The sequence below is a fragment of the Hyperolius riggenbachi genome, chromosome 6 (assembly GCF_040937935.1).
Source record: "Hyperolius riggenbachi isolate aHypRig1 chromosome 6, aHypRig1.pri, whole genome shotgun sequence".
Lineage (NCBI taxonomy): Eukaryota > Metazoa > Chordata > Amphibia > Anura > Hyperoliidae > Hyperolius > Hyperolius riggenbachi.
Window position 1 is genome coordinate 266636568 of NC_090651.1, and position 16851 is coordinate 266653418.

Consider the following 16851-nt stretch of genomic DNA (forward strand, 5'->3'; position numbering starts at 1 on the left):
TTCTTTTTGCCCACTATCGACTGTATTTTGCATGGTGATAATGTGATAGTGCAGCTAACAACTTCAGTGACAAAGTTAAAGTGGGATTCAACTCAGTAAAACTAAAAGTTAAGTGCCTACTATTAGGTACATGAAAGAACATTTGAAAGCATTCTCTGTGTGTAAAAATGTTTACTTTCAATGCAGAGAGCAGTAAAAGTTTGCACTGCTCTGCTAATCTCTGCTAATCTCTGCTAATAGTAAAATGTACTGCCTGACAGGGCAAGCTTTCTCCCTGGTCCCTTCACTCTGCACCAATCCCTCCTCCTCTGAACAGATCTATTGCTGTGGAAATGGCGTCACATCAGGGGAGGAAGGAGAGAGAGCAGAGTGAAGAGACCAGGCAAAAAGCTTCTAGCTGGCAATGATTATGTTTGCCGATTAGCAGAGTTTAGCAGAGCAGTATAAATGTTTACTGATCTCTGCATTAAAAGTAAACATTTTTACACACTATGAATGCTTTCAAATGTTCTTTTATGTACCTGAAAGTAGGAACTTAAAATTACTTATATAAAGTTTAATCCCGCTTTATCAAAAACTTTCTGAAAAGGGCTAAAGTTAATGGTGCTAGAGAAGGTTAGGCTTAGGGAGGGGTCATATATCTACAGTGGACCTGAACTCTTGCACAGGACACCAGGAAAACATAGACATGCACTCTGTATGTATTTAGAGAGTTTAGCGTGTGTAATTCCCCATCATCTGTGTCTAATCACAAGTTGTAATTTTATTTCTCCCCTGTGTCAGTAGACTGCCATGGTAGATAAGATCATTTGAAAGTACAAGGTACAATACAATACAATAACATTTGTAAAGCGCTTTTCTCCCATAGGACTCAAAGCGCATAGCTGTGTCTCAGATTAATACAGGGTTTCAGGCTGGGTTGTGTTATAGAGGAGATAGTCAGATGTTCATGAAAGCCAGACTGAAAAGGTAGGTTTTCAGTTTAGACTTAAATGTTTCCAGGGATGGGGCTGTCCTGATTGGGTATGGCAGGGAGTTCCAAAGTGTAGGGGCAGCATGACAAAAGGCTCTGTCTCCAAAGGTTTTGAGGTGGACTCTGTGGGTGACCAAGGTGTTACGTCCTTTTGATCTAAGATTGTGGGGTGTGTGATGTAGTTGCAACAAGTCCTTCAGGTATCCAGGGCCCAGATTGTGCAAGGATTTGAATGTCAGTAAGCCAATCTTAAACAGAATTCTCCATTTTATCAGTAGCCAGTGGAGTGAGCTCAGGGTTGGTGTTATGTGGCAATGGCGGGGTTGGCTCGTTAACAGCCTTGCGGCGGCATTCTGTACTAATTGCAGGCGGCGTAAGTCTTTCTTATGCAGGCCTGTGTAGAGGACGTTGCAGTAGTCTAACCTTGATGTGACGAAGGCATGAACTAGGGTTGGAAGATCCTCTGAAGGAATTAGGTGTTTAATCCTTGCAATATTCCTTAGGTGAAAGAAGGAATGTTTCACAACAGCTGAGATTTGATTCCTGAAGCTGTTAACAATATTTGCTTCCATGAAAGCAGGAAGTAGAAACACTTCAGGTTTATTGTAGGATTTGTACCCGCTGTAACAAAGAAATGTTTTTAGTAAAAGTTAGTATGTTGTTGCTTATCTTTTAGAGCAGAGAGGAAATCCTGAGTTCAGGTCCCCTTTAAATTTTTGAAGCATAGTGCTGGCATCAAATTGACCAGCAACAAACCTAAATATACGAAGAGAAGAGGAAGAAGTAAAACAGGAAGAAGAAGATAAGTTCAGTCCAGCTGGGTTTACCTCTCCCAGACCATGAGGACCTGAGGATCTTCTGCCAAGAAATATAACACAAAATCATTAGAAATATATACATGTGTTTGTGTCCCCCCCCCCCCCCCCCCCCAGATTCAAGTATAATGTATGCAAGATAAAAAGAATAATTTACGAAAGATGCTTGCTTAAGTCCATCTGACTTGATGGTAAATTCAGATGTACAGTATGAGCTCTTGATCATTAAAAATAAATTAAATAAACCCTGTGTTGCTTTTTTTAGAATGACCCGCACTGCTATTAGAATAACAAGCCTTGGAAGAAATGATGTGCAAGGGATGATCAAAGCATCAATAAATAAGGAAACATCATACCATGGAACATCTTGCGCCTTATGGAAATTTGCTGATAATCCGGTAATGCTGTTTATGCATAGTTAATATTAGCTATGATATGTATATACCTCAGCAATTAAACATAGTTCAGTATACTGCATAGCTAACAAAATTTCCTCATTTATTCTTTTCATGATTTATAGATTGTACATACTGTAAAATAATTAGCATCATTGAATAGTTAAAGTGGCCATAGAAAGCAAATAATCATCCAGGATGTTTGAGGGGGCCATGACATTTTTTTATCTACCTTTTACAGACCTCTGACTATGTAACTGTAAGGATTAGAAGACACGAAGGAAGAAGAGACGTATGCAAGGCCATTTTGCATGGTCCCTGTACATCTATTTCTGATTATAAGTAGAGATGATGTTAAATGTTTAAAAATTGGCATTCGCGAACCAAAAATGTCATGTTCGCTACATCACTATTCCCAATGCCTGTCACACGAGAGGAAGTGATGGGAGCCCCAAGGTGATAGGCTGCACAGTGCGGCTACACTGTAGAGGAGTGAGGAGGACCTGTCCTGCTGCTGGAAGGAAGTAATGTATGACATTCTGCTGCTCTGTGTTAACAGGAGGACCAGTGCACACAAGGCATCTGTGTTTTTTTATCAGCCCACACAGGCAGGCCAGGGGGATGGTGGTTGGTCAGGGGGAGCCAGCCTGTATAATTTTGCTGGGAGGCCCAGCGTATTTAAGTTATTCCCCTGTTTGAACGTGACATATCACTGTTAAAAAATGGTCAAATTTTATTTTTAATAGACCAGCATTAAACAGTGAAATTTAAAATAATTTAGCTAAACTTTTTGATAGGCCCGTGCTGTACTTTTCTCCTAAAAACCTTGATAGTTGACATTCATGCTGTCAGAGTGGTGGACTTTTTGTCTCCCAAACTGACTGCAGAGGTGTGATCTCAATACAAGTTGTGGAGCGCATATAGTAGGCGAAATATTACTGTTATTTCTTCCTGGAAAATATTACATGTCCTAGACTGAACTTCGTAAGTATAATAAACAACATAAAGCAAATTATGCACTAGTGGTTAAATAGTAGGTCAACAAATTAAAATTAGCCAAACTTAACCATGATGGCTCTGTCAGTTATGCTTTAAGTAACATGTTAAATCTCATCACTTAAAGCAATTACCGTAACTGTATAATGACGCAGTACAATCAATAAGTGGCCCATTAGATAAAAATGTTAGCTCTAAAGCTCGGTTAATTAAGAACTATTAATATTAAAGTATTGTTGGTGAAGATAAAAACATAATTGCTAGTGCAGGCTTTAGGGACTTGGGTTAACTGGTTAGCTTGCTAAGCTGCTAAACATGAGAACTTTGTGACAGTGTCACTCATTTTTATGTGTAATAAGATATCAGCTTGAGGACATAAATCTACAGGGATTCGGACCATCAGACTATAGCTTTATGCTGTTGACCTTGACAATTCTGAATTACGCATTTGCAGCTACAGTTCTCCACAATAGTCAAATTTACAATCACATTCCTGGAATATAAAGGCAAGGGTAAACTCAAGGTTAAAAGATGACAGTAGCAGGATTTGAAATGGAGTCTCTGACAAGGTTCGGAGCACCATTATTTTTACAAACTCCTTCCTGATCCTTTTATGCAGTGAAAATAAAAATCGCATGATACATATATGGCTCATTTATACAAATTGAATAACAAAGAAATAAGACTGTTAAAATAACAACTTAATCTTCTGTGTACAATTTCTACAATGTCAAATGTGAAATTTAATTGGCTGGTACAAGTATTTGAATAAAGATGTTACAGTGATGGGTGTAGGTGTACAATTTGCAGCAAACATTTGCTGTTTGCCTTTTGCAAATTTTACGTGAAGTTCGATTCGCCCCATACTTAAACATAGTTTGCCACTTTGCCCTTAAAGTGTACACCAGGCAACATGTAACATGATGACCTGTATATGTACAGTGCAAAACTTATTAATAACCAGACTGTTTTACTTGTTTTATTTTGCTGCCTGAAAGAGTTAATTTTTAGGCATTGAAGTGACAGTTTCAGTCTTGTTAGTACTTTGTTAGCAATATAGTAAACCTCACTGATAAGCATATTACAGCTATACAAGTTTTACTAGCAGAATACAGATTCTGAGAGCAGGGGGAGATGCGTAAGATAAAAAAGGGCGCCTGGAAAAAAGGGCGCAGGGTTTTAAACGATAAGCATGAATAACGTTTAAAAAAAATTGTGCTATATTTCGTTTAAAAATAATGTTTTATAAAGTTATAAATCATTAAATAATGTGTATGAAATAAGCAATTGTAAAAACGTTAATCTTCCTTGTTTAAAAAGTGAAATGTATAATAACGTTTTATAAAACATTAATAAAAATGTTACTAAAACTATACTTAACCATACTCTCACACAGAACCCTCCCTGTACCTAACCCTAACCCCTAGACCCCCCTGGTAGTGCCTAAACCTAAGACCCCCCTGGTGGTGCCTAAACCTAAGACCCCCCTGGCGGTGCATAAACCTAAGACCCCCCTGCCGATGCCTAAACCTAAGACACCCCCTGCTGGTGCCTAAACCTAAGACCCCCCTGCTGGTGCCTAAACCTAAGACCCCCCTGTGATAAGCATTAATAACGTTTAAAAAAAATATTGTGCTGTTTTTTGTTTAAAAATAATGTTTTAAAAAAATATTGTACTGTTTTTTGTTTAAAAATAATGTTTAAAAAAGTATAAATCATTAAATAATGTGTAATCATGAGAAGCAGTTATAAAACATTAAAAGTCTCCGGGCGCCGCTTTTAAAACGTTATTTTTCTCCGGCACCCATTTTTCCTGTTGGGCGCCCATTAAACGATATTTATTATGGGAGTGGATGGCGGTGCCCTTTTTGTCCACCTGCCTCATGCGCCCAAATTTCCTGCTTGGGGCAATAGACAAATATTTCATTCAGGTATTTCATTTAGGGACATTTAATAGGTTGCCACTGAACAGAAACAACAAAACATTCAATCTACTTTGTAAATGTTTAAAACTCACTAATATTATAAATGCAAATGTTTGAATGTTTGTTACACAATCACGCACCAATGGGTGAACGGATTTGAATGAAGTTTGGTCAACATATAGTACATTACCTGGAATAACATATAGGATAGTTTTTATCCCTATAACCAAAAAGTGGGCAGAGACAAATACAAATTTCACTGGGAAAATGTAAACTGCAACCATTCTGTTAATGGTAGGGTTCTCGAACTTTGCACAGTTGGTCACTGGGTGACTGGGATTAACATTTCAGACAAGTGGGTGGAGCCTAAAAAAGCCAATCACAATTCACCTATTGATTTTAAAGGGGAATATTTAATTGCTGCCATTCTTGCACTGTTAATGGCACAAGCCTCAAACCTGGTACAGTTGGTCATTGGGTGACTGGGGTTCAAAGTCAGAAAAGGGGATGGAGCCACAGCTAATCAGATTTGTTTCATTTCAATGCAAATTATTGATGCCAAAGACCACAAAGCTCACAAACTAGGTCATTGAGTAATTGTTTGTTAGGGTTAGAAAAAGTGGGCGGAGCCAACACCAGCCAAATACATACCCGGGCAACGCTGGGCCATCAGCTAGTATAAAATAAAAAAATGGAATATCTAAAAAAAAGGGACAATTCACCTATTGATTTTAAAGGGGAATATTTAATTGCTGCCATTCTTGCACTGTTAATGGCACAAGCCTCAAACCTGGTACAGTTGGTCATTGGGTGACTGGGGTTCAAAGTCAGAAAAGGGGATGGAGCCACAGCTAATCAGATTTGTTTCATTTCAATGCAAATTATTGATGCCAAAGGCCGCAAAGCTCACAAACTAGGTCATTGAGTAATTGTGTGTTAGGGTTAGAAAAAGTGGGGCGGAGCCAACACCAGCCAAATACATACCCGGGCAACGCAGGGCCATCCGCTAGTAAAAAATAAAAAAAATGGAATATCTAAAAAAAGGGTCATTTTTAGGAGTAGCAAGATAAATACAATTGTTTATCTCATCAGTTTATTGTGTTTTTCGCTAAGCATTACCGTACTCGGTAATGCTGAACACAGCTGATTTTACCAAACCCCTTCCCAAATTCCAATTCACTAAATCTATTTCCACACAGAAATTTTAAAAATTACCAACTAGTGAGGTAAGTTACCGACTTGTGTGGTAATTGCCTTAAAAAATGTCAAGAAATTGTGATTCAGAAAGATCTACGCATTCAGTAAATTGGGCAAAAGTGTTCAGAATTTTTCTCCAGCTCTTACCAACTGATAACGTACTCTCTCTATGCTCTCTATGTGCAGTAACATTGTCAAACAGCTGATAGGGAGAGCCACACAGCCCTGCTTTTTATCCTGTTTTGATCTGACATGGTGGAAGGCGGGTCTTCACTCTCACAGAGAAGAGGAAGGTGACATTTTATGAGGCTTTCCTGCATCCCTGTAGATGTGAAAATCTGTATTCTGGCACACAGAAGAGCTCCCCCTGGAGGCTTCAGCACATGTAAATGGATGATGGGGATGCACTATAGAAAAAAACCTTCAACTCATACACACAGCTCCCTGCTAGTGTTCGCCACTGTTCGGGTTCTGCAGAACATCACCCTGTTCGGGTGATGTTCGAGTTCGGCCGAACACCTGATGGTGTTCGGCCAAACTGTTCGGCCATATGGCCGAACTAAGAGCGCATGGCCGAACGTTCCCCGAACGTTCGGCTAGCGCTGTGATTGGCCGAACGGGTCACGTGGTTCGGACCCGAACGCGCTCTGATTGGCCGAACGGGTCACGTGGTTCGGGTAAATAAATACCCGATCCACGTCATTTCTCCGCCATTTGTCTGTGGGTTTAGCTTTGGGTAGGCAGGCAGGGTAGTTCTCTCTCCAGCCAGGCTAGCCAGGGTCCCCCCAGTCATTGTGTCGCTGCTGGGAACAGTAGTACACCACTCACCCACACTATATAGCATTGTGTTTACTGCCACTCTGTGTCTCTGCTGGGAATAGTAGTACACCGCTCACCCACCACTGTATAGCATTGTGTTTACTGCCACTCTGTGTCTCTGCTGGGAACAGTAGTACACCGCTCACCCACCCACCACTGTATAGCATTGTGCTCTGTGTCGCTGCTGGGAACAGTAGTACACCGCTCACCCACCCACCACTGTATAGCATTGTGCTCTGTGTTGCTGCTGGGAATAGTAGTACACCGCTCACCCACCACTGTATAGCATTGTGCTCTGTGTCGCTGCTGGGAACAGTAGTACACCGCTCACCCACCACTGTATAGCATTGTGCTCTGTGTCGCTGCTGGGAACAGTAGTACACCGCTCACCCACCACTGTATAGCATTGTGTTTACTGCCACTCTGTGTCTCTGCTGGGAACAGTAGTACACCGCTCACCCGCCACTGTATAGCATTTCTGTACTGCCACTGTACTGCTGCCAGTCAGCGTGTACTTTAAGGATAAGTGAAATGAAGAAGAAATCCTGTGAAAGAGGGAGGGGCAAGGGAAGAGGTGTTTCCCCTGACGGTTCACGTACAGGCCACAGTGGAGCACCGAAGAAAACCCACTCAATACCGCCCATGTTGTCCAGGAAATCAACCCTCACAAATCCAAAAGAACAGGACCAGATAATTAATTGGATGACCTCTCAAGCGTCCAGCAATGGGTTAAGCAGCACCAGCACATCACGCACGAGGTCCGAGTCCTCAGCCAGTTACAAGGAGCCAGTGGGCACAAAGCTGACACAACCGGCAGCGACACCATGCACACAACTGCCAAATAACCAGTCCGAAGAATTTCCTCAGGACACAATGGGGTATTCGCAGGAGCTATTCCCAGCCCAACAAACTTCCACCTTTCAAAGGTCAATGGAACAGCCAGAAATGTTGTGCCCGGATTCACGACCATTTACTGTGGGAAATGCACCGCGCACTGAAATGCAAGGCGAGTCCGAGGACTTTGAAACCCAAATCCCAGAGCAAGTTGGGCAGGAGGGGTTTCAATTGGAGGTCGGCCGAGAAGATCTGGAAGACGACGTTGGAGTGAGCTGCGCAGAGGTTGTTCTGGGGAGCTCTACTCCACGGCGGCGGCAGCCCACAATCACATATGACGAGTTTGAGGAGATGGAAGAGGAGGAGGGTATGGACAATGTGGACACAGACCCAGATTTTGTATGTGTCGTGCGCCGCCCTCCTCCTGTTCCATCACGTGTGCTGCTGCTGGGTTAGCGTTACCGGTCCCTTTTCCTGGAACCTCTCATCTGTATTACATTTATGACTGCATGCCGACAAAAAGCAAATTGCTATCCGCACGCTTCTTGTCCGCATGCAAGGCCTGGGTTGTTGTGTCTCAAAGCGTGGCCTTCTCCTCCTGCGCCGCCCTCCTCCTGTTCCATCACGTGTGCTGCTGCTGGGTTAGCGTTACCGGTCCCTTTTCCTGGAACCTCTCATCTGTATTACATTTATGACTGCATGCCGACAAAAAGCATGTTACCTGTGCAAAGAAAACAGACATTTCCCGCATTTAAAAGACAGTTTTCCCTTTGAAACTTTAAAATCGATTTTCTCAAAAACTATAAGCTCTTTTTGCTAATTTTTTTTCCTCTTGTACCCACTCCCAAGGTGCACATACCCTGTAAATTTGGGGTATGTAGCATGTAAGGAGGCTTTAAAAAACATGAAAGTTCGGGTCCCCATTGACTTCCATTATGTTCAGAGTTCGGCTCGAACACCCGAACATCGTGGCCCTGTTCGGCCTGTTCGTCCCGAACCCGAACATCTAGATGTTCGCCCAACACTACTCCCTGCCTCACCATTGAGGTGAGACTTAGAGAGCAGGGCTTTGTGAATTGAAGCATGATTGTTCGGTAAATTATCGAACTTCTGCCTCATGCGGAAAATCTTAAGTGAATTTGGAAAAAAAGTGTAAAATATTGATATTGAATGCAGTATTTTACAGACCTAAATCATTTTAACAAACTGCCTTTAGTGAATTGAGGCCTATGTTTTGTTTATGATCCATACTAGTAGGGGTGCATTTCAATTCAATGTATCTGTTTTGCTATAAAATGCATCCATAAAAAACATAATAATGTTCACCATGCATTCAGTTAATCTGCGAAACAAGATAGATGGGAGGATTGGGTATGTGCGGGGTAAATACTTTAGCTTTTGCTGGAGAACTTTATTAATCTTCAGTTGCAGCCATGTTCACACTGTGAATGTGGAAGGGAAATTGACTGATAATTTAGTGATAGGATCCTTAGGGATCATGATGGCATCATTGAAGGGTGAATAAACATGTCATTTGCATTATCTGACTTGAAAGTTTAATCAGTTTGATTGATTAAACGTTCACTGCGCCCCAGTGCAATAAACATGCTTTCTTCCAAAGTTGTTTAGAGAAAATAAAATGCCTTCATTCTGTGTTGTTATCTATCTGAACATAGACTTGTCATGATAGAGCTACAAAGCTGGAAAATGTGATCTGAATCTTGCAAAAGAAATTTAAGCTGACATTTGATTTCTTTTTTCTTCTTTCAAAGAAATATCTTCATTTGATCTTTGTGCCACAACAACTATATGGTTTATTTTTCAGCCAAGTAATCTTAAGATACGGTATACATATATACACGGTGCACATATTTAACAGCATGTTTTGAAACAGATTTATGTAATTTTGTTTACTAGGCGGGGCCGGCGCTACCATAGAGGCAGGAGGCAATTGCCCCAGGGCCCCAGAGCTTGTAGGGGCCCCCAGTGGCTACAAGAGGAAAAAAAATTCAAATCGACCTTATAGTTTTTGAGAAAATCGATTTTAAAGTTTCAAAGGAAAAAAAAACATTTAAAAACCCGCCAACTTTAATGGTTGATAGCAAATCCAACTTAAATGCTAGAAACCCTATTTTTGCAGGATATGTTAAGGAGATCATTGGGAATAAGAGGAAAAAACTATTTTTCAAAAAGACCTTATAGTTTTTGAGAAAATCGATTTTAAAGTTTCAAAGGAAAAAAGTATACTTTTAAATGCGGTAAATGTCACTTTTAGTAGCAAACCTAACGGTAGTGTAATTTTACATGCATCAAAAGAAAGCGCAATACATTTCCTGATGAGTTTTCCAGGGGGTCCATACTAGAGATGTAGCGAACGGTTCGCCGGCGAACCGTTCCAGGCGAACTTAGGAGGTTCGCGTTCGCCTGCACTAGGCGAACTTTTGCGGAAGTTCGATTCGCCCCATAATGCACTATGAGGGTCAACTTTGACCCTCTGCATCACAGTCAGCAGGCACATTGTAGCCATTCAGGCTACACTAAGCACTGGAGCCCCCCCCCCCCCCTTATATAAGGCAGGGTCGGGCGGCCATTAGCCTAACTCGTGTGCCTGCTAGAGAGAGGAAAGGGACAGCTGCTGCAGACTTTTTCTCCTAGGGACAGATTAGTTAGGTTCTAGGCTGCTTTGCTTGCTCCTGAGTGATTATTATTCCTTTTAAAGCACCCAGCAACAGTTCTTTTCAGAGCTCATCCTGTACATTTTTTTTTTCTGTGTGTCAAACTGACACTTTTGTTGCATGCACAGCCTTGCTAATTGATATTGTGTGTGCCACTGCCAGCAGCCCAGCACATTCAGTGACTACCTGTGTGTGTGACAGGGAGCTGCACATTGTACTACCCAGTACTGCATATACCCCAGTACCTGTTGTGTTTACTTAACCCACCTCATCACTGCATATACCTAGCTTTGTGTTGAGTGAACCCAGCTCACTGCATCTAACTACCCAGTACCTGTTGTGTTTACTTAACCCACCTCATCACTGCATATACCTAGCGTTGTGTTGAGTGAACCCAGCTCATTGCATCTAACTACCTGTTGTGTTGAGTGAGAACCCACCTCACTGCATCTTAAGTACCTTTACTGTTCAGTGAACCCAGCTCACTGCATCTAACTACCCAGTACCTGTTGTGTTTACCTAACCCACCTCATCACTGCATATACCTAGCGTTGTGTTGAGTGAACCCAGCTCACTGCATCTAACTACCTGTTGTGTTGAGTGAGAACCCACCTGGCCACCTCACTGCATCTAACTACCTGTTGTATTGAGTGAGAACCCACCTCACTGCATCTTAAGTACCTTTACTGTTCAGTGAACCCAGCTCACTGCATCTAACTACCTGTTGTGTTCAGTGAACCCAGCTCACTGCATCTAACTACCTATTGTGTTGAGTGAGAACCCACCTCACTGCATATAGCTAGCATACCCCCGAGATGGACAAAATGGACAAACCAGGTAGAGAAAGAGGTAGAGGCAGATCCAGAGGAAGGCCACCAGGCACCGGCAGGTCTGTGGCTGTGCGAGGTGGTGTTGCTGTGATTTCGTGCGAACCTGGCCCAAAATACAGTGCTCAGAATAAGGCACGTGCCATCGCTTCCCAAAATCGTGAGGAGGTGCTTGAGTATTTAACACAGAACACCTCATCTCCCGCAGCCACCAGCGCTACAACAAGCACCACATCCGCTGCATTTGACACTTCGCAGGAATTATTTGGTGGTGGTGGTGAAATCACTGATTCCCAGCCACTACTGCAACAACAACAAGAAGGCGCAGGTACACCACCTCATACGTCTGAGTTAGGTGGCGATAGTATGGACGTAACATGTGTGGATGGGGATGATGGTGGACCACCTGAAGTTGGTGCACTTGAGGAGGTGTATGAGGAATGCGCAGCTAGCCAGGAGGATTATGATGACGATTATACGGATACCACATATGTTCCCGGTAAAGGAGATGACCAGGGGGACAGTTCAGAGGAGGAGTCAGAGAGGAGTAGGAGGAGACGACTCCATGATAGAAGCAGAGGGAGCTCGTCCTCAGAAACAGCTGGGGGCAGTGTCCGGCGCCATTATCGTCCGCTATGGCCAGACAGCCAACATGCCCTTCAACCTCAGCTGCTGATGCCACCGTAGCGGCATCAGCCCAGGGGGGCTCAGCGGTTTTGAAATTTTTTAACGTGTGTGTCTCAGATCGGAGCAAAGCCATCTGTTGTCTCTGCCAGCAAAAATTGAGCCGTGGAAAGGCCAATTGTCACGTAGGGACAAGTGCTTTACGAAGGCACCTGGAGAGAAGGCACAAACAGCTATGGCAAGAACACCTGAGGAAAAGCAGCACCCCTCAAAAGACAAGCCGCGGAGAACAACCGCGGCAGCCGTCACAGGGGGCTTCTGCTGCTCCACGTTCCCATGGTATTGTTCGTGGCTGGGGGGAGGAAGAATGGATACACTTTTAAACAATTTAAAAATACAACCATCTAAACTTTCAAACAATTAAAAAATACAACCATCTAAACTTTCAAACAATTTAAAAATACAACCATCTAAACTTTCAAACAATTTAAAAATACAACCATCTATCATTTTCAAAAAATGTAAAAAAAAGGGCAAAAAAACTTGCCCTCCGTAAAACATTCTTGGCAAATGCTTTCGACTTGGTTTGTCTTCCGCTGGCTCAAGAGTCCATCTGACCACACATGCCTGGTCTGCAAAGCACGGTCAGGGCAGCTACAGCATGGGTCTCAGCAGGCTCCCACTTCGGGCCAGAATCCAACCTTCATTTCCCGCGGTGACAATGGCAGACTTGCCCTCCATAACGGATTCCCGTTAAAGGTTTTAAAGTTAATTCATTTCAAATACAAAGCAGGGCTTCGAAAGTTCGCCTCCTGTATTGTTATTTTTGGTCACTACCTCAGGGCGGGCGTGCATGCCTGCCTGCTGCCCTCCTTGGATGTGTAGTGGTAGCCGTTTCTCAGGCTCCACACCGGATTCCATCCCTCATTCCCCGGCCATTACCCGGGGTCACAAATGGCAGACTTGCCCGCCTCCATATGATTCTCGTGAAAGGAATGTGGTATCATCTTTGCTCGCCATAACTGGTTCTCGTTAAAGGATTTAAAGTACATTCATTTCAAATACACAGCAGGGCCTCGAAAGTCCTCCTCCTGTATTGTTATTTTTGGTCACTACCTCGGGGCGGGCGGGCGTGCATGCCTGCCCGCTGCCCTCCTTGGATGTGTAGTGGTAGCCGTTGCTCAGGCTCCACACCGGATTCAAACCCCTCATTCCCCGGCCATTACCCGGGGTCACAATGGCAGACTTGCCCACCTCCACAGGATTCCCATTGTAGCGGTACTGAACAAGTACACAGCAAGTAGAAAATGTAATTTAAAAACAAAACGTAAGCTTTTTAACAATGCCATGGAAAGTTGAGAAGGAAGTCACACATTACCTGACATCACTGAGTGAGGAAGAGCAATCTCGCCATGTTGCGCAGTAGTCCAGCATGGCCGTCACTACACAAACAGCTGTTTGCGGTGCGTTACACAGTGAGTTTGGTGTGTCAGTGTGAAGCAGTACTCTAATTACACTCCCTGATTGATGTATACACATGCAAGATGTTTTAAAGCCCGTTAGGCCTGCAATTTAGCATTCAATGTGATTTCTGCCCTTAAAACGCTGCTTTGCGTCACATCCAGATTTTTCCCTGGGACTTTTGGCATGTATCCCACTCCGCCATGCCCCCCTCCAGGTGTTAGACCCCTTGAAACATCTTTACATCACTTTTGTGGCCAGCATAATTTTTTCTATTTTTCAAAGTTCGCCTCCCTATTGAAGTCTATTGCGGTTCGCGAACTTTTCCGCGAACCGAACCTTCCGCGGAAGTTCGCGAACCCGGTTCGCAAACCGAAATTCGGAGGTTCGCGACATCTCTAGTCCATACACAGCCGCAGTGCTTTGGCCTAGGGATCGCTATACATCCGCAATATGGCTGTATGAAGATCCATGGCATTTTTTCCTATTTTCCCAATTTTTTTTATGTTTAGAGTGTGGGAATTTTTTTTCAAAAAATTATGTCCTCCATGCAGGCTGGGGTAGCCAGAATGTGGAGCTCAGACTGATTGGGGCTTCACACCCTGACTATACCAACTGCAAAAAAGGTCCCTTAATGTCAATTTTTGTTCCAGGGTATCTGTTGGGGGGGCCCCCCAGGTTTATTTTGCCCTGGGGCCCCATTGTTGCTTAAACCGGCCCTGTTACTAGGAACAACAGAGGTACTATGACAAACCAGGACAAGAGTTTACCTTAAATATCTCTGATCAGATGTATGTTTTTTGTTTTCTCTGTTGATGAAATATGGGCTGATGCATAAACAGGTACTTTAATGGTGGACCTTTACAAGAGTTCCATTAGAGCTAACAGTTGTAAAGAATATCCAAGGTTAAATAAATTAGCTTTACTTACCTGGGGCTTCTTCCAGCCCCTAGTGGTCATGTCTGGCCCTTGCCACAGCTCTGGTTTTCTCTCTGGTCCCATTGGCAGGCTCTGAAATATAGGCAATCCTGGGCAAGTCGGTGTCTTCTGCGCATGCACAGGCTTGCATCTGCTCCCTCTTTGGGAGCGTACTGGGCCTGTGCAGTATTCCACTAATGATGTGGACACGGGCATGCACAGAAGATGCCACCCATCGGGAGATGGCCTTATTTCAGAGCACACAAAATCGTAATGCACAATTTGCACTATCGTTATGGAAAAAAAATCATTTTGCTCATAACCATAATCAGGAACCATAATTTTGCAATTATATGTAATTTTGTGTAATTTCTTTAGTGGATAATCGCAAAGCCCCCATACATTAAATCAACTCTAAAATAACTACTGTATGTATGTTAAGTGGAATAGTGGGAACAAGTCAAAAAACTTTTTCAAAAAGGAAACATGTTTTTTTTTTCTGTGTTACCACAGCAAAATGTAATTTTACCGAGTTTAAAACCATGTTTCTTATAAAAAAAAGTTGATCAATTTTCTCAAAAACTACAGTCTACAGACGACAAAGTCTTTTTGAAAAATAAAAGGTGACTTGTTTACTTTATTCCTCTTAACATAGGTAACAATTGTAGTTGTGATAGCATGTATGGGGGCTTTGCTAGTAACCAGTCAAAATTATACAAAATTATGCAAAAGTATTTGTAATTATGCAAAACTCCGAATGGGTTATGCAAAATGTATTGCATTTCAGAATCATAGTTACATGTGGCCGTTATTGCAAAATTGCACACAAAATTTTGCATAATCTTAATTAGCAGATTAACCCTCCTGGCGGTATGAAAAATTCCGCCAGGAGGCAGCGCGGCAGTTTTTTTTTTTTTTTTTTAAATCATGTAGCGAGCCCAGGGCTCGCTACATGATAGCCGCTGCTCAGCGGCATCCCCCCGCCCTCTTCGATCGCCTTTGGCGTTCTCCGATCAGGAAATCCCGTTCAAAGAACGGGATTTCATGGAGGGCTTCCCCCGTCACCATGGCGACGGGGCGGAATGACGCCACCGATGTCAGCGACGTCGTGACGTCATTGGGAGTCCCGATCCACCCCTCGGCGATGCCTGGCACTGATTGGCCAGGCAGCGCACGGGGTCTGGGGGGGGCCGCGCGCCGCAAAGGATAGCGGCGATCGGGCGGGGGCGGCGGCGATCAGTGTGCTGGCGCAGCTAGCAAAGTGCTAGCTGCGTCAGGCAAAAAAAAAATTAAGGAAATCGGCCGAGCAGGGCCGGAGAAAACCTCCTGCGCGTCTTACCCCGAACTACGTTCGGGGTTACCGCCAGGAAGGTTAAGGGCTTGATTCAGTAAAAGGTGCTAACCCAGTTAGCACGCCTAAAGACTTTGGGTGTGATAACTAGGGTGCTAACTGCTTTAGCACCGTTTACTAAATTCACATAGCGCGCAAAGTCCCGCACGCAAAACTTGCACGTGCACAGCGCAGTGCACTGCGAAACGTCGCATCGCGGTGTGACCAAAATGGCGCACCCGATGTGCCTATAAGGTCACATTGGCTGCAACCTTAATGTCACACTATGCGACGTTAAGGTCGCACCCAATGTGACCTTATAGGCGCATCGGGTGTGCCGTTTTGGTCACACCGCGATGCGACATTTCGCGCGCACCGCACTGTGCGCGTGCAAAGTTTTGCACACGGGACTTTGCGCTCGATGTGAATTTATCACGCCTAAACTAACTTTAGGCGTGATATAGGGATTTTCACAGGCGTGCTAACACTTAGCACGGTTTACTGAATCAAGCCCTAGGTAATCACTAGTTGATAGTGAAGAGGATCCTGGGTCAATAATACTGCATGGAATCATGGGAGTACTATTATGGGGTGAAAGAAAATTAGTTCCTGTTTATTTTCACATTAGGAAGCGCATTTTGAATATGGCCATTATAATCACAAATATATTTTCAAAATGAAAAATGCCATTTTTGATGCAAAAATGACGTTGGCGTATATTCACAAGCAACACTAGACAGCAGTTGTTCTCTTTTTGCATTCTCAAGGATTGTGAGAAAAGAAAACACAGAATTAGCACTCCTATCTCCTGCTGCTTTTTAATTCATATGGATATTACAAAGTAGCTATTCTGATTTCAGTTAATGTTTCAGAGCTGCATTGCATTATTGATAAACTACAGTAAGTTGACAATCTAAGAATCATCCCTCTTTTGGCCCTTAAAGGGACACTTAAGTCAAACAAAAAAAATGAGTTTTAATCACCTAGGGCTTCCAATAGCCCCCTGCAGCTGTCCGGTGCCCTCGCCATCTCCCTCCTATCCTCCTGGCCCCGCCAGCAGCC